We start from the raw sequence: 21586 nt of genomic DNA on the forward strand, positions 1-21586 counted from the left end.
GAAAAATAAATTCAAATGGAATAAAATGCAAGAATAAATTACAAAACTAATGACAGTAGTAAACACAGAGAACTGAACTTAATATGGCAAGATCTATATATTGTATAATAAATAAACAAGGAAATGATCAAAACACAAACACACACAAAAAAATAAACAAATAGACCCAAAACCCAAAGGATTGTGAAACACCAAAATCCAGTTCATGCCACTGCATCATCGAGACTCGACAAAGAAATTAATGATGTTCTGCACGGTTCTGAACTTCAACCAACTCTTCTCTATTATTTATTAACATAAATATGAAACCCAACGAGAAAATTGAATAAAATACACAAAAGTCGGATTTATCAATGACGTTTCACATGTAAATTCAAAAATAGTCATTTTTGGTTTTTAGTCACTTAAAGCTCCAGAAATTCATCTGGGGCTCAAAGTAATTTTCTAAATATTTTGTAGCAAATAAATAAAAATATAAATGCAAAGGTTTCTGTTATCAGCAAGAAAAATCACATTTCCCTTATGTTAGAATTGAGCAAAATAAAATAGAGTTCTGGCCTCTGGTGAAAATTGCAAAGAAGAAACCCATTAAAATTTTCATTCAAGGTTTTCAACAAGCCATTAGGAGACACAGCAAACATTATGAAGGAGATGCTTTTGTCAGATGAGACCAGATTAATATACACATCTACAGTTCCTTGATTTTCACCTTGTATGAGAGATAATATTAACTATATGCATTCACATTTTGTCACAAATATCTCTAGCTGGTTAATAACATTGTATAAGGGGTTAATACAAAGTGGTGGATAATTGTGCATTTGTATTCAGATTCCACAAATAAAAGGCAGAGCAGCCCACTGCCCTCCAAAGTTATGCAATTACTAAATAGTCAACATGTTTGTAATCAAATCTCAGGTATATCTTCTCTCTGAAGGCCTCAGAGGTTAGCAGCAGACAGTTTGTTTGTTCATCTTTCAGTTTGTTGAACAGGGACCATGTACAGAAGGATTAATCTGAAAAAAAAAAAATCCCTTTCCCTCAAGCGCAAAGTATTACACAAAGAACAAGAACGGTACAGAAACAGTACAGAGTACATACACAAATGTATGCTGACACAAATGCCTGACTGAAGTTCACATTGAAAAAAAAACACATCACAATTAATGAAAGTGCTGTTAAATCTGTTAAAGCAAACTAAAGTTATAAAACAGTATCCCAAATTTTAAACATCTATCAGAGAAACACTTCATCTACCAACCAAAAATGAAAAGAGTATCAAACAGCTGCAAATACATGATCTTCCACCTAAACCAGGCGGTTGGACAGAAGAGCAAAGATTAGCCATTAGGAGCGTGGTGACTCTGGAGGAGCTGCACTGATCCACAGGAGAGTCGGTTGTCAAGACAACCACAAATCCACCACTTCATAAATCCGTCCTGGGAAGAAGAAAGTCATATGAAAGAGACACATGAAGATCCTCTGGTCAAATGAGACTGAAGTATACATCTGAGCGAACATGTAAAGGACAATGCACATTCTGCTACTAAACATGGTGCTGGCAGCATCATGCTGTGGGGAGGCTTTTCTTCACAAGGGAAAAGATGAATTGAGCAAAATAAAATATTTGAAGAAAACTCAGAGGATCTCTGCCCTCCTTTCTCTCCCTCTCTGTCTCTTTCTATCTGGGTTTAATCGGTTCTCACCAAAGTTATTAATTAACTAATCAATTAATTAATGTATTAGCAGGTATTACTTCTTGCATTTCTTGTTTAGTCCCTGTTAAAACTTTATGTCCTCTTTGGGAGGCTTTGCCACATATTTTCTTTTGGATAATGGGCAAGACTGCAACTTATGCAGCACAACCTTTTCTCTTGATAGCCTAACCAACTTGACAAATCTGTGAATCAATCATGCAGCATTGCAGATGTGCGTTTTGGAAATTGTTTTAACAATTTACTCTGGAAACATGCAAAACTGTAAGGGACTAAGTGCCTCAATTTCAAGTATGAGAAATGCTTAATGGTATTTCAAACAAATCTAATTGGCTCTCACACGTCTTTAATTGGAAAGAATAACAAGATTACAGGCGTATTAGTTTGAAAAGATTTGAGAATTTTGTCAGTCTGGTTTGTCACAAGAATAAATTAAGCAACCAGGCTGAAAACTCTGTAACGAAGGCTCTCTTCCCAACAAGAGGGCTGGAATTTCAAGAAAGAAGGATCATTACTGCGTTGACCACGTTTTTTTTTCCCTCTCTGTGTGGAAAATTCAGAAAATGAATAGAGGCTTTACACAGTTAGGCAGCAAACAAAATGCATCTTACATGGTGAATCGGCGATGCATGATTATCTGAACGGTGACATTGATTCTGGTTGTGGCTCACCCTCTCTCGTGAGGACCTCATGCTCTTTGGGATACCAAGACGAGTTGTTCCTCCTCTAATCGTCTGTGACAGTTCAGTTAGCGCCGCTCAGATGACCAGATATTTTACTCAGGAAAAAAAAAAAGGCGAGACTGCTCTAAATGACGAATGCTGCTCCAGACTATTCAGGCAAATACGTTTGAGTTTAATGTGATTATGTGGAACATGTTTCTCCTACCTTCTACACATTGAACTTCCTCAGACATTGAGGACCTGTGGGTGCTGAATTACAGCAGCCCTCTTAATAATTACAATTCTTTATGAAAGTACTTGAGTGGCTTCCTTTGGTTTTGAAAGTAAATAAACTATTAAACCACCGTAAGCAAGAAAGTGGTGTGTTTTGAGTCAGTTTGGCTTGCTCGATTAAAATATGGACAGAAATAAGATTTAATGCTGTTTTGACCACGCTAAGCAATGACGAATCACCAGAATTAGAATGAGTCAATTAGGAGCTGTGATTCACTCAAATGTCTGCCTGGATTATTTTTGGGATTGTTCTTTTGGGAATCCTGTGTGAATCCTTGCAACACAAACACGTCTGCTGTTTACCTCGGTGTTAATGCTGGAATCTGTGTTTTCAATTTTCCCAAAAGTCCCTCTAATCGGCACAGCTTGTGTCACTTTTGCAATGCAAAAACACAATGAGGTGGCAGTAGATTAATACATCCATATGGGTCAAGGCTGGGTCCACCTTGGACAGGTTGCTGCTCAATCACAGGGCAGCACAGAGACGTTCAAACTTTGAATATTTTTGAGGTGAGGCAGCAGCGCTAACAGCTGCTCCACCGTGCAACCCTTGGCAGATAAAGGGAAAACTTTTTATGGCTCTTTTAATTCATCAGTGGAAATCATTCAAATAAATTTTTATTGGTTCTAACTATGTGTTTTTGAAATGTCAACTTTCAAACTGTGCACAGAGAGGTCACAATCTGGAGTCAAACCACCGACTTTTTCCTGTGTTACAGCAGTGATAACTGAGCCACCAACAGGCCTCGTTTAACCATGCAAATGCACTATAAGTACCTTTAGACTAAAGACTAGTTCACCTATAATAATAATAATAATAATAATAATAATAATAATAATAATAATAATAATAATAATAATGTTGAAAGTTTTTTTTTGTCATTTTAAATGAGACAAAAATCATAAATCTTCTTGTTAGTCATTCCAAAGTTGTCCATGCATTTGTGTTAGGTTTTAAGCCAGTTGACTTTTACCTTAATGTGATGATTCAAGGCGATTTATTCACAATGGCAAATGAATCCATTCATAGTTTGTGCTGATGCCCTTTTTCTGCTTCTGTCTGTACACGGAGAGAGTATTTGGTGAGAATATTCATAATCGGATTAGATCTTACTCGATGGTTGGCAGCTGGACATCTTGGACTAGTTGAGAAAACTCTGAATGTGGCTGCAGCAAATTGTGTTGCAGAAGCATTTCTGGGGGTCTGGTTGTTGTTTGTGATGAACCACAAGGCAGACACAGAAGTAAAACTGACAGTGGCTGGCTTGGCAAAGAATGCAGGAAGGACAGAGGTGGAGAAATTTTTCCTCATAGGAAAGGCAAACCGTTGTAGATTAAAGTCTTGTCAACTGAAAGCAAAGGAAATCAGCTCAGCAGCTTCTCCTAATTAGCCAGCGTGATGAGATGACCAGACTCAGGAGTGGAGCTGCAGCCTGGAAGCTCCACAACCCCAGAGTGGATGAACACAGAGGAACTGGGAGAGAAACACACAAAATGTTCATGGAAGTGAGGTGAGGAGACTTTTGACAACATTGAAATTCTGGACAGAAGTGTAAGGACACACCCATGAGCTTCTCGGCAACCCTCACCGTCCTCTGCAGCATGCCACGCAAATTCAAAATGGATTCACGCTTCGGGTTGAGCTACTTTGAAAAGAAATGTTCTTCTTTTAGTAGCTTTTGATAACCTGACCTTAACTTTTCAGCCACTTTGAGAATTTGAAATTTTGCATTGTTCTGGAAAACCTTGCAAGACTATGTTGTTATGTGATTGACCTACTGTTCACTTTAAACATATGGTGCAGAAGTAAAATATAGCAAAATAAAGTCAGGCACATCCTAAGTTTGTTGTCTTTGCTTTTTTTATTTCCTCCTTTGTGAGAACCCTGAAGGAAGACGAACCAAGAGGAGGAAGGTAAACTTCCACCTGGAGGAGAGTCTACCAGCGTGAAAATACTGTCTTTCTTAATGCTTTTCCACAGTCAAACCAGCGTTGTCTCTTCAATTCAGTTGCAATTTTTTTAAAAATGCAGAATGAAGTCATATGAGTATTCTTAAGAAACCCACATGCTTACTGGGAGAGGATTCAAATCCTGACATGCAATCCTGGAAATAATTCTTGGAAATATGTGGACCCTGTGATGAGCCAGCAACAGACGTACCGAGACAATGTTTATGCGTGCAAAAGAAAATGATTATTACTTATTTCCAATATGATCAGATGATTATTTCAGAAAATCCCAAAGGATATTGGACTGATTGGTAATTCCAATTTTCAAGCATTCTACAGAACCAAACAAACACCTCACCTCCATGTTGTTGCTTTCACTATGAAATAAATGCATTTTATTAGAACAAAGAAAATTACGATTCCTTTCACGTCGGAAGCTTTAGATCTTCTCATGATACACATCGAGAGAGGATGCCTTTAACTTCGCATCCAGGATGGCATTTTAAACTCGAGAATATCCCAACCACATAGCACTTTTGTGTTGTTTTAAGTTTGTTTTTGAAAGCACCAGCATATTCATAAGATTCTTGGGCTTGGTTAGTCTGAATAATGGACCTTTTCAATCACAGGCGCCGTGTGACTTCTACACTGTCAGCTCTTTGTGATGCCCTCTTCTTTTTTAAGCATCTGTGTCCAGCATGAGGAGAGAGAGATGTTATGGTTGCAGAGAGCACCTAATGGGGCGATGGGATTCAGTCACAGATGGGGGGTCAAGTGATCTGCCTTTTCTGGAAGGATCTTTCAGATGGTTGTGGTGAGACTAATTGTGATAGCATGCAAAATGGAGCCAGTACTTTTATCTTCATTAACAAAGAGACTGTTTCTTTTTCTGTTTTTCTTCTATTTTTTTTTTCTGAGATTTGTCAACTCTTGCAGCCGCTGATTGAGCCAATGATACTATGTGTTCTCTGTAAATGGGAGGCATGTGTTTAATTGCCAAAACCAAAAAAAAAATAGAAAAGATAGTGAATGATGTGAAAATAAATGCGCTTTTTCAGTTTATTTCTGTTTATAGTGAACGTCACCATATCCTAGGGTATAAATATCTTCCATCATTTATTAACCAAACAAGAGAGTCGCACTGATTGCCTAAGCTATAATTAAGTACTTCAAGTTGGACTTAAAGCCACAAAAACACCCAAACTTAGACTTCATAAAAGCAAAGTCTGTTGGACAGTTGTATATGTCTTCATGGTCAAATTGTCATAACAAGGTTGTAAACTACGCTTTCCATTCACTTTGCCTCACTTTCTTTGGAGGTCTTGACCTCCAGTGACGCTGAAAATAGGAACTTACGCAAAAAGACCAATAAACCGTGTCTTGTGATTTTGTAAAAAAAAAAAAAGAAAAAGTTTGAAAACCATAAAAAACAAGAACAAAACAATTTTTGAGTAAATAAGAAGTTGTTTGAATAAAATGTAATAAAAAAACCCTGCACATTCAACTGCTACATTGTCCCTTAACCTGATTTTGCTGCATATTTTTTTACAAATAATTAAATAAGAAACTATAAGTTAAGCAGAAAATGTTTTGCCTTTTAAAATGTTACTTATATCTTGATAAAAGTAGTTGACATAAAACCTTCTTGGATACTTAATGTTTCATTCTTGGTATTTCAAACAGTTGCTTAATCATTGCCTTTTTTCACCAAATCAAAGAAAAAAAAAAGCTATTTTACTAAGTGGAGAGAAAAAGCATGGACAAATCTGCAAAAAGGAGATATTCTCTGGTAATTACTTGAAACCAAATTGCAGAAATCATAGAATGAAATGATGTTTAATCAAAGATGTTATTTCTCTAAAGAATATTTACTAATGCATACTTTTCATTTGTTTGAATTGTTGAGTTAAATCCGTCGGCAATCATTTTATTTCGACATTATGAAACTGCTTAATTATACACCAGCATTTAAATTGGATTTCAATGGGGCTGACTCCTCTGTCCAAACCATGGCTGCAGTTTTGAGAGAAGGTGATCCCAATCTTCACTGAAATCTGCTGTTTACTTTTCATGGCGTTTCATGCAAAAGTATTCACAGCCCATGAACATTTTGCAGCATATGACAACCACAAACCCTGATGTTTGCTTTTTATTACATACGACAGAGCAACATAAATTAGTGTATTAATTTGAAGAGGAAAGAAAAGGATTTATGGTTTTCAAATATTTTCACCAGTAAATTTCTGAAAAGTACAGATAATTAAGTTCAATGCTTCATAAAACCAGCTTTTGTTGTTTGTTACAGCTGCCAGTATTCTGGGATAATTCTCTGAAAGCTTTTCAAACATGGATAAAGATTTTCTTTGCATAGCTTTTAAAGTGTTATTAGATAGAAACCGAGTTTATGTTACAACTTTGAGCGGCTGAATTTTCAGGGTTGTTGTCTTGCAGGAAGCTGCAGCATTTTAATTTAATATTTTGTCTTTGAAATTATGTTCTTTGTGTTTGTCTACAACAGAAAAAGCATAAATTTTTTTACTTACGTTTGCAACTGTAGTGTGACAATGTAGAGCAGTTCAAGAGGTTTGATTAGATTACCAAGGCAAGACATGTTAAAATAAATACACAAAATGAATAAATAGCTACATAAGTCAAATCAAACTTTATTGAAAGAGCACTTTTATTCCAGTCAGATCTATATAAAAAAAAAGGGATTTTTAAAGGTCAAAAACAGAAGGAAATAATTTTCTAATTACACATCATACTTAAACGTTTTAAATTATCCTACAGAAAAACAAAAAAATGTGTCAAAACGACAGTCACTGTTCGGCAGAGATTATAAACCAATTAACAGCAATCAAAAATGGCCGGGTACCTCAGCCAGTCGTAGGTCACGTTTGGTGATATTGGAGCAGCACGCTGCTGTGTGATTTCTGCTATGAGAGGTTGTGACCTGCCTCCTACGCCGCCGCTCTCCCCAGACCTCCACTGGCAGAGCTGAAGCGGCGGAGCCACACTGGTAGGTTGTGTGAGAGGACAAGCGGATTTGGCATGCACATCAGAGCGTGATACCCAAGCATTTTGGTCCTATCACATGCCACACACACCGACTCTCACACACACTAAGAGAGCATTTCTGGTCGCGTAAAATGGATTGTAACACTGGCCACTGTTATGAAATGATGCCAGCAACTCATAGTGTCCCTTTACAGCCAACTCAACCAAAGGTCTGAGTGTATTTGTACCATGTTGTTGTTGTTGAAAGAAGTGGTTTTACAGGTGCAGTTGTCTGTACAGTTTAACACAGTCACTTTTTTGTCAAATCCAGCCGAAATAAAATATTTGCATACACTGTGGAAGGATAACAATATAGAGAGCTTTTTAGATCTTTTTTATTTATTTAAGTCAAATAAACAAGATTATTTTTACAATGTTTAAGTTAATTGGAGGCACACCTCAAACACGACTTCTTTAAAAATCAACCGTCCTGTGGTCTAAGCGTGACGCTCAGGAGGAGCACAGCAAATGTCACGGTCAGACAGCGGGGTGAGTGGGGGTGTTGTCCCTTCAAACCTCAACTTCCGAAACCACTCTACACAAAAAAAGATATATTTTTAAACACTTATCTTCATGTATTAACATCATGTGAATGTCCAGTCAACATACAGTTCTGGTAGGCGATGGGATTAAGGTCAGATTTCAACATGTTTTGGTACAAAATGTTTGCATCAATCCCAGAAGAAACGACAAAACACTTTGCAGACATGCAGCATGAAGCTGGCAGTGAATCCTGTAAACTTGTGGACAAAAAGGCCACTGTGAAAGGAAGAGGTTATTATCTCAAAAGCAACAAAAAATGAAATGCAGAACACAGTGTGGAAATACAAAGTGACAAACACCTTCATTTGTTGAGACATCCTGTGTTCTGAGAAAACAAACATTAACATTTTCTGACTATAAAGACCATCGTTACATTTTCAGGAAAAGAAGGTGAAGTAGGAAAAGCGGCAGCATCATGCTGTGTGACTGTTGTGCTCCAGGAAGATAAAATCAGATAAAATCATAGGAATAGACATTTTCTGGAAATATTGAAGCAACATGTCAACACTTCAGCTATTACATCAAAGCTTGGACATAAGAGTCTTCTAAATGAACATTTACTTTAAGCATTGTACTAAATTAGTTAGAAAGCTGTGGCAAATTCAATCTTTTTGGCAGAGCTGTAATGATTTTTTGCAAGCCAGACGGCCGACAAACCGGATTTTGCACCAGTTCAGTTCCAGCAAACTATTCAGTTCAATTTAGACGGCAGTTCTGTCAAAAACTGGGAACATTTATGTTAACTACTGAGCTTGAAGAAACTTTTTAAAAACCTTTCACAAATAAATTTTATTTCAGTCATCCTTTAGGCATTTAGCAAACAGAAATATTTTAGCTAATCCAGACTGACCTAAAAGAGGAAAAGTTTAGTTCGATTTAATGTCTTTTTTTTTTTTTTACAATTTCAGTAAATATCAGGTTTCATCTGGAAGCTTCACTTTGACAGATACTTTTAGTTTAATTAGATCAGCAAACATTGTAATCACTAGAAAAACCCTTCTGGTTGTGTTCTAGTCAAACCTTTGAAGGGATTTTGAGGCTAGTGAAGGATATCATCGGGGATGCATTTTTCTAAAATGCTGGTTGACTGATTTAGTCTCACACACGCTTCAGGGAAATCTGCTCATCTGTGATCTTAAGGTGTTCATGCAACCTGTTTGTTCAACACCCAGTAGCAACATGCAGATTGTTTTTTTTTTTTTTTTTTTTTTTTTAAGTGTGTAACTGTAAAAAATGCCCGTCTCCAAGTATACTGACACTAAACCCAGAACAGCCATGTCTTAGGGACATTGTAGGCGGCCATGACAAGTTATGCCCCATTTCAGATGTTGCATTATCTCAACGTGTTTGAGCCGCTCTGAAGCAAATCATCAAAGACATAAAATCAGCAGTTGGCTATGATATGGTACCTTGTTTACGTGCAACACAGATGAGCAGGCTTCGCATTAAAACTCTAACATCATCCCTATATAAACAAGTGAGAAATAAAGTGGTGTTTTCGGAGTGTAAGTGTGATTTCGCATGACAGAGGAGCAGAAAGGAGAGCTCTTTCGGCGTTAAACGGGAGAGGGCAGGTGAGCCCTGCTGCGGGGCGATAAGAGCCTCGGGGAACATCCAGACAACACACAGTCCCTCCGCTTTGCTTCAGTGAAATAAAGAAGAAACTGTTGCACTTCCTGAAACACTCACCATCATGTGCTTTGTATTTGTCGCTTATTTAATCCCTGCCGCTTCAAAGTGTGGGGCTGCCCTCGTTTGCAGACTTAAGATGGTTTGTCTCCGCTCAGTGGACGGTCCGCCGTCTCCTCCCCATTGGTTCGTCGTCAGACTAGGTTTGAATTTTTCTATCTTCTCCTCTCAGGCCTCAATCTCCAGCGTCAAGTCACGAGCTTGTGCCGTCTGCTGCCAGGAGAAGGTGTTACTCGGGATAAACAGAATTCACACTATAATGAGCGACGACAGGATGTCACCCCGTCTGACACAAATCAAACTCCAGCCACCGTGCTTCCACCTCTGTACCCACCTGCACCCATCCAGCTGAGACGTCCCCCGCTCCCCCTCCTCTGGTTTTGTGATGCCACCCGCAAAACTTATTTTGGCAGATGCTGTTGCAACAAAGGAGCAATATTTACAATCACATCTTCAAAGCTTGGCCAGATATAATGCTTTTTTGTTTGGTTCTCATCAAAGTTTTGCGACCTGTTGTGTCTCACACATTTGTGTCCAGTTTTGCAGGCCGAGAGCTTTCCTTTCTAAATGGATCTGTAGCTACGTCTGATGGCTTTTTGAGTTCCAGACTTTTACGCAACTCGTAATTCATAATTATGTGCCAAATTGATCTTTTTCCAAAGCATTGTGTACCGGTATTGGACGTCTAAAGCAGTGCTCACCATCTATTTTAGCTTACAGTGCCTTTCAAAACTATTTGTACCCTTCTGACTCATTTTTTTCACATTACACTATTTCATAAATAAAGTCCGAATTGAATCTCTGTATTAATCCAGAAGTTTGGTGAAGGCCTCAGAGGTTTGACGGTTCTCTGATCAGACGAGGCTTTTATCCAGCATCGATGGGGAAGCTGGCCACAGCTGATTGAAAGATTGAGGAGCTGAGCACAGAGCAACAAACTCTGAGATTCACCATCCAGCAGGGAAACGGCACGGGACATAAACCCAGAGCTGTGATGGAGGGGTTCAGATGAAAGCATCTTCATAAACTAGAATGGCCCAGTCAAAACCCAGTCTGGATGCCAATTGATAATCAGTGGTGCGACTTAAAAATTGCCTTGCATCCAATTTGACTGAGCTTTGGGTGGAAGTTTCACATGAGGGAAATTCAGAAAAGCTGCAGCTGTATGATTCTTTACTCAGGGGTTGGAGGACTGAATATGAAGAGATTTTACATTACGTTGTGTCATTGTCCTTCCACTTCACAGTCAGACACAATACTTTGTCCTGCTCCACTACGTAAAGTAAGAAAAGTGAAAGACAACAACATGAAGTTTGTAGTTATAATGTGACAATATATGAACAAGTTGAGGACTTTGTGAGGCACTAAAGGGATATAGATTGAATTCTCAGGGAGGGTTGAGTGTGTGGCCCGGTCCAGAAAACCGGTTCTCCCTGGTTCTGCCTCTCTAATGCCTCATTCTAAGGGTTTAGCTTATCCTGAGATATCTTTGCAGCTGCACTGCTTCAGGCTTAGGCTGCCTGAGAACAAACTGACCACTTCTCCTCACTTTCTTCTTCTACTGCTTTGCATTTGTCTTTTATTTCAACTGTTAACTTAGTTTTGTCACCGTTTGCTTGCATTCTGTTTGCCTGCGTTGCCTTCCTGGAGGAGGACATCAGCTGAGATAATGTTGCCAACAATTAAACGTTCTCCTTCTCCTGACATGAACTTTGCAGTTATCACTAACATAGAAAGTACTCCTGGGTCAGTTCTACCGTTTCTTTTTGTGTGTCTGCTCTGTCACCTCATGGCAGATGGTTGCTTCCTTGAACTGAACGAGGGTCTGCGGGAGATTTCTTCCTGTTACAGGGGAGTTTTTCCTGTCCACTGTCGCTACGTGCATGTTCGGTATGAGGGATTGCTGGAAAGTCAACAACGCAATACAAGTAATTGTCTGTTTGTCCAGGAGGAGTGAACGCAGCAAGTCATGCAGTCTGCTGGGTTTCCTTAGACAGAAAACTTTTTAAACTAATATGAATAATAAATTGAGATTAATACTTTATAACTAGGATTAACTGGAAAGCGTGTATGTGTGATTGAAGTGTTTTGAAGCAATATTTGTTGTGAATTTGCACTATATAGATGACCAGGAATGACTTACATTTATAAGTAAAAGTTTCTAAAAGAGGCTAAGTACATGACTGTAATCATTTTCCACCACACAAGCCAAAATATATATTTTGTCCCCATATTCTTCCTTTTAGTTAAGGTCAATTCCTTTTGTCTCACTACTAAAAATGACAAATGCACACCTCAGTTTGCTAAAGGCTCATCTCAAAGTATACACCTGTTCTATGAGATAAGAACTCAATATTTATAATCCAAAGTTATCTTCAGCACATGAAATATACATTTTTTGTCTTTCTGTGACTTTTTTTCCATCTTATTCAAGGCCATTTAGCTCTATAAATCTTCCCAGGAACTCTTGCCAGCTTTCTTGCCCCTGCTAAAAAGAAGCAGGACTTCAGCATGACACTGCCACCATCATGCTTTCCCATATTTTGCTGCATGTTAGTTTTCTGCAACACATGGCATTTTGTAAGTATTTCAAAAGTCAAACTCAAATTCATCTTTATTTCCTCTCATTTTCACAATCCCTCTGGAAAGATCAGACCAAGAAATGTTCTTGGCAATTCTTAAAACTGACCATTTCACCACATATCAGAAATCCCTTGTCTGTTTTTCTTAGTGTTGGGTCCACATCAATCTGTTCCCAACACAAACATGGTGCTGGCCCAGAAGAAACCCCGCGCAATACCTGAAGGTCATAAAATATATCCGCATTTTGTTTCCATCTGCACAAATACAACAATTCCTTTTCATGTCTGTTTCACAATTTACCCTGGGACCATGTAAACTGGCTTATAGTCCAGTCAGTTGTGGTTTCTTGATGAAAAAAACCTGTGTTTTCTCTTAGCTGACTTGTTTTCCCTGGTCTGTACTTCAGGACCTTTCTGCAGGCCTGTAGAGGTGAAAGGTTTTTTTCTTTTCTTTTTTTTTTCCCTCTCAAGTCTCATAAATCTCAGTGAGAGTTTCTTCTTGTTGTTTCTCAAGACTTACTTCATAACTTTCAGTATTTGTGGTTGTAGACCCTATTTGATAGATTTTCCAAACCAATAGCAATTATCTTTTTCTTCATTTTAAGGTCATGTTTCCTTGAAATGCACAGGGTCAACTGAGTTGGAGGCAAAGCAGTGAAATGTTAGTCAATTTTTACGTGTCATCTAACTTTTTCCAAATGAGTTTTTGAGGAGGTCTTGAATCTCTGCTCTCCTTATTAACCAAACATCACCTTGTTAGACCCTGTATGTGTAATCAGAGCTCCTCCTTATGTGTGTCCCTGCGCCACACATAATGTGATGAATATCTCAAATCAGCGTTCTTTAATTACACTTACAACACATAGTAGGGCTTTACACTAGTCTCCTCCTAAGAGGCCATTTTATACGCTTGCTGCGCACCATGATAAAAGAAAAATAATTCCCCGTAAGGAGGTGATTACATGTTCGGATAATTCTGAGCAGATGTGAAAATGTCTCAACAAGTTAACAAGTCTTTGGCGGAAGTGCAGACTTTGTCACTAGTGAAACAGCTTGAACGATCCTTCACAGTTGTGATCTTTGTTTTGACTAGATGCAGGATGACGGTAAAAATATGGCCGCTGTTTTTTGGTGTTCGGGCTTTCGAAAATGTTGGGCAGCAGTTTGTCATGGTTGCATCTGTTTTAAATGAGTTTGCATGAAACATTTCTGAGAACAACCAACGCTGGTGAGAAAGGCAGCTGACTGATGCACCAACTACTTTTGCAGAGTTCTGGTTTGTTTTTTGGAAGCATTTGTTGTTTTCAACAAAGAACAAAATGCACATAATGTGGAAAATAAATCTTCAGATTAATACGTTTCTCTCTCCTTATGCAACAATGTGGCCTAGATGTAGAATTATCTTTTTGTCTTGATAAAGATCAGAGCAATGAATCCCACAAGCTTAAATGTCCAATTACTCTTTAGAATGTAAGACAATTTATTCTCAATTCTCTTCTTTGAAAAGTAACTCTAAATAGCTAAAGGTTTATATATCAGAAAGTGTTTTGTTAAATTATATTCTCTGCAAAAGCAAACTAAAAAAATGTTAAAAACTTTTGAACACATAAACTTTTGTACACTTAACTTGCGGTGGTTCTTCTCAGAAAAAAGATAACAGCTCAAATTGGCTATGCCTCTCATCAAAGGTGCTTTCTCTCTTCTGAACAACTGAAACTACACATTAAGAAAAATCCATAGTGAAATAAGAATGAGTGGAGGAGGAGGGGTGTTCACCTACAAGCAAGAAAGAAACTTTGGGTAATTGCCATAACACAAATAATGAGAGGCTAAAGCAGGGAAGTGTTTGAAGAGCGGTCCTGATCGAGATAAGATTGGAGACATTATCATGTTGGAGAGGAAGCTTTTTTTTTCTGTCTGCTGTAGCTGAGAGGAAACTTTAGTGACGGAGTTGCTTATGTGAGCCAGACGTCGAGGTGAACCATGCAGAAAAAATGCTTTAAAAATAGAGCTTAGGCACTGCAACAAGGATGAATCTTTGGGTGCAGAAAGAAGTAAAAAAGTGACTTTTAAACATTTTTTTAATGTCTTTTGTGAACAGGACTCGCCCACTGGTGGACACACACTCTTTTTGGACCTTAAAACAGTTCCCTAAATAGCAAATAAGATTGTACTTTAATAAGAGTAGATTTGGAACAAAAATGCACTTTAGTTTCTGAGGGCTCTTTATCCCAAAAAGAAATCCCTTAAGAGTTTTATCATATGACTCTGAGCTTTGCAATCTGATATTTCCAGAAAACAACTCTTTAGAGTTAAATTAATTCAACTTTATTTCCACAGCACCAGTTCACAACAAATTTAATCCCAATTCACTTTACAAGACAAACTTGTCAGATTATTTAGAAACATAATTAAATCAACTAAAGACAACACAATTATGAAGACAGAATAAAATTCAGTTACATACAGACCCATTTAACCCTAATTATTACAAAGTAAAAATCCAGTTGGTAAAAGAATATATGTCATGACTTTGCAGCGATCCCACTACTTCCAGTGAAAGAGTTTTCAGTCTGTTTTAACATGTCACACTATCAAGTGAAATGTTATAAAATCCTGCTTGTTCTGCATTTTAAGCGCAGCAGCATTTATTGCTTTTGTGTTTAGCGTGCAAACATTTTAAGAGAGGTGCTGAGCAATTGCAAGGCTTGTGTTAAATGATTCAAACAGCCTCTGACAAACCTATACATTTAGTTTATGTTGAGACTCTGTGAAACAACAACAGCAAAAAAAAAAAAAAAAACAGGCTACAAATGCTTGCAAATGGATACACACATATATATAAAAAGCCCTTCCACAGCCTGGCTCTTAAATTCACCACAATCTAAAAATTTTCTGCACACTGCTAATGCCTTTCTTTTTGGTGTAATTATAAACAGATGCATAGCAAATGAATATCAGGCTTGTAATGATTAGGATAACAGAGGCAAGACCTTACGGTGCTGAACCAATGGTGTTTTCAGGGAACACGGAGCCTCATTTCAAAGGCATACCTGTTGTATAGCTCCAAAGACGTAGAATATTTGTTCTTTATTTTATTTTTTTATTTTTACTTTCTCCTTGAAGTGAAATGCAGCTTGTGTCTCCAGATGATTTATGCTCGACTTAATCCGGCGCTCTTTGCGCCTTCCCCAGGAGGCTGAGGCGGTCTCTTTGTGCCCCCTCTGTCCCATGCGAAGCAGACCAAAAGCGGGGAGAGCGAGGGTCAGAGATCCGTTCGGCGGGGTGGCTCCTTCCCACCGGCGCATCTGCATGTGAAATCGCCATTTCACCCCTCCACACTCCCTAATTGTTGCTAAAATTATTTGTGAAATTGCCTTCCACCAGGAGTGTTATCCACGGCAATTGTCACACGATTTTATATGCACGGTGGGCCCACAGAGCCAGCACACAGGCACACCTCCTCTCCTCCTCCCTCCATATGCGCTCGTTCGGTTTAACTTTAATTGTGACGCGTTATTATTATTATTATTATTATTATTATTATTATTATTATTATTATTATTATTATTATTATTATTATTATTATTATTATTTAACACTTAATTTTTAAGGGTGCCCTCTGTACCCGACCTGTTGTCATCAATATCGGGTCGATCCAAATGTTGTAGTCAATTACAACAAAAGCAAGAGGAGCGGACTGAGCTGCTCATGCAGCGCAGCAGTTTGACTAATTGAAAGGTTAACAAGCGAAGGGCCGCAGTTCTTCAAACCTCCGTCTGGTCTGACAGGGCGGCTCCTGGTTGCTGTGAAGAAAAAAAAAATACTGCAACTTTGAGCAGAAAGAATAAATAAAACGCTCTAACTTTATTTTATATTCCCCCCTTTGTTTCAATTCTGTTTTTTTTTTGTTTTGTTGTTTTTTTTTTTTTTAGTTGAATAATTCAGAATTTAATTAAGGGACTGACTTACACTGTTTTCTAAACTAATGTATATATTTGTAAATGTTAAATGAGTAATTAAATAAATGATTTTTTTTAATGTATATTATATTAAGTACTTTTTGGGATATGGAGTAATTGTGAGTAAGATAAGAATAAATGTAAATAATATATATATATATATATATATATATATATATATATATATATATATATATATATATATATATATATATATATATATATATATATATATTAAAAAAAAACTTCAGATGTTTAATGTTCTGCTAATTTTTCCACAACAGTTCTTATAGAATATCTTCTATGTGGTCCTCTGAGAGAGGCAGCGGTGAATTAAAAAAGTAAAAATGTGACGATCTGATTGGTCGCCGGGCTCTTGGCTAAACCCACTCCCTTTCATCCATAAAAGAAAGGGCAGCGAGCCTATGGGAGCGCTCCGCTGTCTCCTCCTACGACATGCACGAAAGTTGGCCACTTAAACTACTTCCAGCCAGCCGGCAGACATTATACCGAACCCAAACTACACCAGGGGGAAAAGAATAACACCGCGTTTCCCACAACGCGCCACCATTTAGCTGCTTGCGCCTCCATTTTTTATTTTTATTTTGTGCAAACTTACCTCTTTGGAGGTTTTCATTTCAGCTGTTGCAGCGTTTTGTCGTTGTATTTTGACCGATTTATCAAGCAAGAGGAGAGCATCCCCCCTTTCTTTCTTTCTTTTTTTATTTTTATTTTCCCCCCGGTGGAAGAAGGGTCTGTCCAGATTTACTCCGCCTGGGATTTGGGATTTGACAGCGCCTGTTCTCTGATCTTTCCAAACACATTCCGTTTTCTTTTTTTTTTTTTTTCCTTTTTCTTTTTTGTTTTTTAACTTGGGATTTCAGAGTGAAACACGTTCTTTAGCACAGTGATTTTATTTATTTATTTATTTTTTGCCTCTGTAGCTACAGGATGGCTACTTTACCTGGAACAGTGCCTCGGATGGTGCGCCCTGCGCCAGGCCAGAACTACCCTCGAACCGGCTTCCCCCTGGAAGGTGAGGACAAGGACAGCCATGGGTGCCTGATACTTGAACTTGTGCTGGTTTAAGAGCAAAACTGTCCGCTTTGTGAGCTCGTATGCAACGCGGCGGTGGGCACAGTTTGTCATCGGCGGCATGCTGGGAAATAAAAAGATGGGTGAACAAAACGCGCCGCAGTCAGGGCTGATTAAAGTTAACCTCACGTCATGGTCAGGGGAGAATTATTGCTGCAGAAAATACAATCTGATGTCTTTAAAATGCTCCAAAATCTCAGACGTGTATAATTTATAAGAAGTATGTGGATTCGGGCTGTTTTATGTGCATTTCAGACAGCATTTAAAACAATATTCTCATTTTTTTTATTATTTTCGGGAAATGTTATTTTATTGTAACATTTATCCTCTATTTTTTAATTCACTAATATTTGTTTTAATCTAATATATATATATATATATATATATATATATATATATATATATATATATATATATATATATATATATATATATATATATATATATATATATGTTTAAATATTTCATTACATCACTGTAAATGATGGCCCTCAGAATTAAATGCCAAATTTAGAATTTAATATATATATATTTTAGACGCACACAATATTTAATTCATCCGTATATGTGGTAGAGGGAAGGAGAGGGAGGGTAAAAAAAAAAAAAAAAGATCATTGTATTTGCATGTATTTGCGGGAAACAGTTTCTTCCCCATTCTACTACACCCGCTTCGTGCTCAAGTGCCCTGGACTGAAATGTGCAAAAACCACGTAGCTCGCAAGTGACTCGAGCTGCGGGATTTGTTCGAGTGGTCCCGCAGCTGGAAATGGCAATAATACACACGGCAAAGAGCTGGCTCAAAGGATCACATCAATATTTGTACAGCATGACTAGGAATAATCAAGGTGGGGAGTGCCATCCTCTCTAGTGTCTCTCGGATGTGAAATTGCATCCCGGAGTGGATCCTTGGATGCATCCTGTCAGGATGAATTTGGCACGAATCTCCCCTGGAAAATGGTTAATATGATAATGTGCGCAAACTGCGTCCGAATGGAGATAAAAGCAGCAAATGTGGCATAATCTAATCAAATTAAAATCTCATCTGTATTGTAGGATACCTTAAATTGAATAAAGTCTCGTTGAAAGTGAATGTTTTTGAGTGTTATTGTATTTTTTTTTTGTTTTGTTTGTTTGTTTTTTTTATTGCGACGCAGTGTCCACCCCTCTGGGCCAGGGCAGAGTGAACCAGCTTGGTGGGGTCTTCATCAACGGGAGGCCGCTGCCGAACCACATCCGACACAAGATAGTGGAGATGGCCCACCACGGCATCCGGCCCTGCGTGATCTCGCGACAACTGCGAGTTTCTCACGGCTGCGTCTCCAAGATCCTGTGCCGGTACCAGGAGACTGGCTCGATCCGTCCGGGGGCCATAGGGGGCAGCAAGCCCAGGGTGAGTGGTGGTCTGTGGTCATGGGAGCAGATGACAGGCATGCAACACCTGATTACACATGGGCGTATAACATATAATAATAATAATAATAATAATAATAATAATAATAATAATAATAATAATAATAATAATAATAATAATAATGAGGTCCAATTCAGTATCTCTTGAAATTGAATTACAATTCACTTGTAACATTCTATTTAAAATCGTGATCCAATTAAAAACTCAAATGTGATGTGAACATTTCTCTCACAATTTAAATTATTTTTTGCATAAAAAACATAAACAAACATATTCAAATAAAAATGGTAAAAATAAAAATATGTATCTTTCTGGAATTATTATTATATATAAGCATGTTTAATAATATTTATTTGCAATTACAAATGAAAAAACACATAAAGAATTACAAAAACAATCTAAAATTCATATAATTTTCAAACTTCTAACTACTCAATAAACCCTTAAAGGATGGAAACAATTTTTTTTTTATGATTTAAGCGCAAACGTCAGAAATACTGGAGCTGCACATTTCTGTATCTTAAATGTGAACATAACTTCTTTTACTAAGAAATCCAATGATAACATTTTATTGCTGTATTTTTGTTAATATTATCTATTTCAGTAGTTTATCTAGAGATATGTGAATTTCTTTTAAAATTTAGGTTTAATTTTCAATCTGTTTGTTTATGATTTGTGTCCAAATCGATCCAAATCTCATGTTTTATTAATTAATAAAAGAAAAATAAATCTGTCCATTTAAAATTAGAACCACTTCAAATGTATTTAAGCTCAGTGCAGTGAAATGCATGGTACTAATGATGGATTTTATATAAATATTATTTATCATAATATTTTGCATGTTAAATTGTTTGATTATAGAAATGTTTGTTTTTCTTTTGCATTCATTCAAATTAATTCTAAATGACCTTTTCCTAACTAAACATTATGTGTTTATTGGATGAGATTAGTGTTTCCTTTCAACTAAAATTCCTCCTCTTTGTTTGTTCGCTTGCCATCAACCTTTCAAACCTAAAGCAGGTGGCAACTCCCGACGTGGAGAAGCGGATCGAAGAGTACAAGAGGGAAAACCCGGGTATGTTCAGCTGGGAGATCCGGGATAAGCTGCTGAAGGACGGGGTGTGCGACAGAAGCACAGTTCCTTCAGGTGAGGCTTCATCTGGTAAGCTGCACTTTTTTTTCCCCTTACTACCAGCGAACACCGCAGCATCACCTCTCAATGAACGTCACTATGAATTCAACATGTTACTGATAATAAAGCGCCTCTGTAAGCAAACCCAGAGAGATAACTATATTATACATGTACATGTCCTGTTGAAATGTGGCTTCAGTGCTCCGTCAGTTCATAACATTTGCTCCCTTGTGATGAATATTTTTCTCCAAGCGCTGCTGCTTCATGTGAAAACTTTTCCTGTGCCATTTTTGTACCATTCTGAGAGAAAGAGAGAGCAGAAGGAGAGAGAGAGAGAGAGAGAGAGAGAGAGAAAATGTTTGATAGGATTATTATGGTTCTGTTATGGCTTTTAGGCCTAATCACCCATTTACCTTTTTGTTGCCATTAGTGAGTTCCATCAGCCGCGTTTTGAGGGCCCGATTTGGCAAAAAAGATGACGAGGATGACTGTGATAAGAAGGATGAAGATGGAGAAAAGAAAACAAAGCATAGCATCGATGGCATCCTCGGTGATAAATGTAAGTTAACAACAAACAAAAAGTGTATGTCTTATTATTATTATTATTATTATTATTATTATTATTATTATAGTAAATTTGCAGCCTTGCAAACTGGAAGCAAATGTTTTTAAATTGACTTCCTACTTGAACGTCCTCTGGGGAAATCGTCCCACATCCGAGCTGCGGCTCTAAGCGCAGACAATTTATTCCCGCTTTAAACTCCGAGCCAGCACTTGTTCACTGCCTTCAATTATTTATGAGAGCCTTGGCAGAAGGTATTTAGCTGCTGAGAATTAATTTGCGTGGCGCATTCTTGCTCATTTCACTCACTCATTCAGGGGGACATCTAAAACGACAGCTGACAGTTGACCCACTTCAAGCTCCCTGACGTCTCACCGCTTGTCAGTTAGAGCGGAAATGGATGCGCATGTTATTGTTTTCTGCTGTTAGTAATGTGTGAGACAGCGGTGCAGGTATTTTGTTTCTGAATAGCCCTGAAAGATAATCATTTCCCCTGTGGTCGCCGTTTATGAAGCATGTTGTAATGCATTTGAATTCTTGAAATGAAGCAAGGCCTAATGAGGGATTCAGTTTTATCCTATAAAGATTGGAATTTAAAATATAAAAATGCGAGGGAATGAGCGCTTTTAAACGCCCTGCTGAGAACAATGTACACTGTAAAAATGAATTTTAAAGGGAGTTAAATTTTAGCAAATAAAAATCTCTTTAAGCACATTATTTGTAAAGATAATGTTCACTAATACCTGCATTCTGTTGTCATTATATTAGATAGGAATTTAAGAAAAGATGTTTTGCTCTGCCAAAACCTATTCTAACTTGTGTACATGTCATGTAGAGGAGCGTGATAGGTCTATATTTTAAAATGAGCTATGTTATGAATATACATGTCAGTTTAATAAAAGTTAACAGTGTCATTAGGCTTGTTGCAAGAA

At 37.6% G+C, this 21586-nt stretch overlaps 1 pseudogene; it reads left to right on the forward strand.

Moving 5' to 3' along the window:
• Positions 1-16691: 16691 nt before the first annotated feature.
• On the forward strand, positions 16692-20916 carry LOC148159694 (paired box protein Pax-7-like; annotated as a pseudogene).
• Positions 20917-21586: the final 670 nt, after the last annotated feature.

The sequence above is a fragment of the Poecilia mexicana genome, unplaced genomic scaffold, assembly GCF_051168715.1.
Source record: "Poecilia mexicana isolate PSO_F unplaced genomic scaffold, ASM5116871v1 scaffold_5, whole genome shotgun sequence".
Taxonomy (NCBI): domain Eukaryota; kingdom Metazoa; phylum Chordata; class Actinopteri; order Cyprinodontiformes; family Poeciliidae; genus Poecilia; species Poecilia mexicana.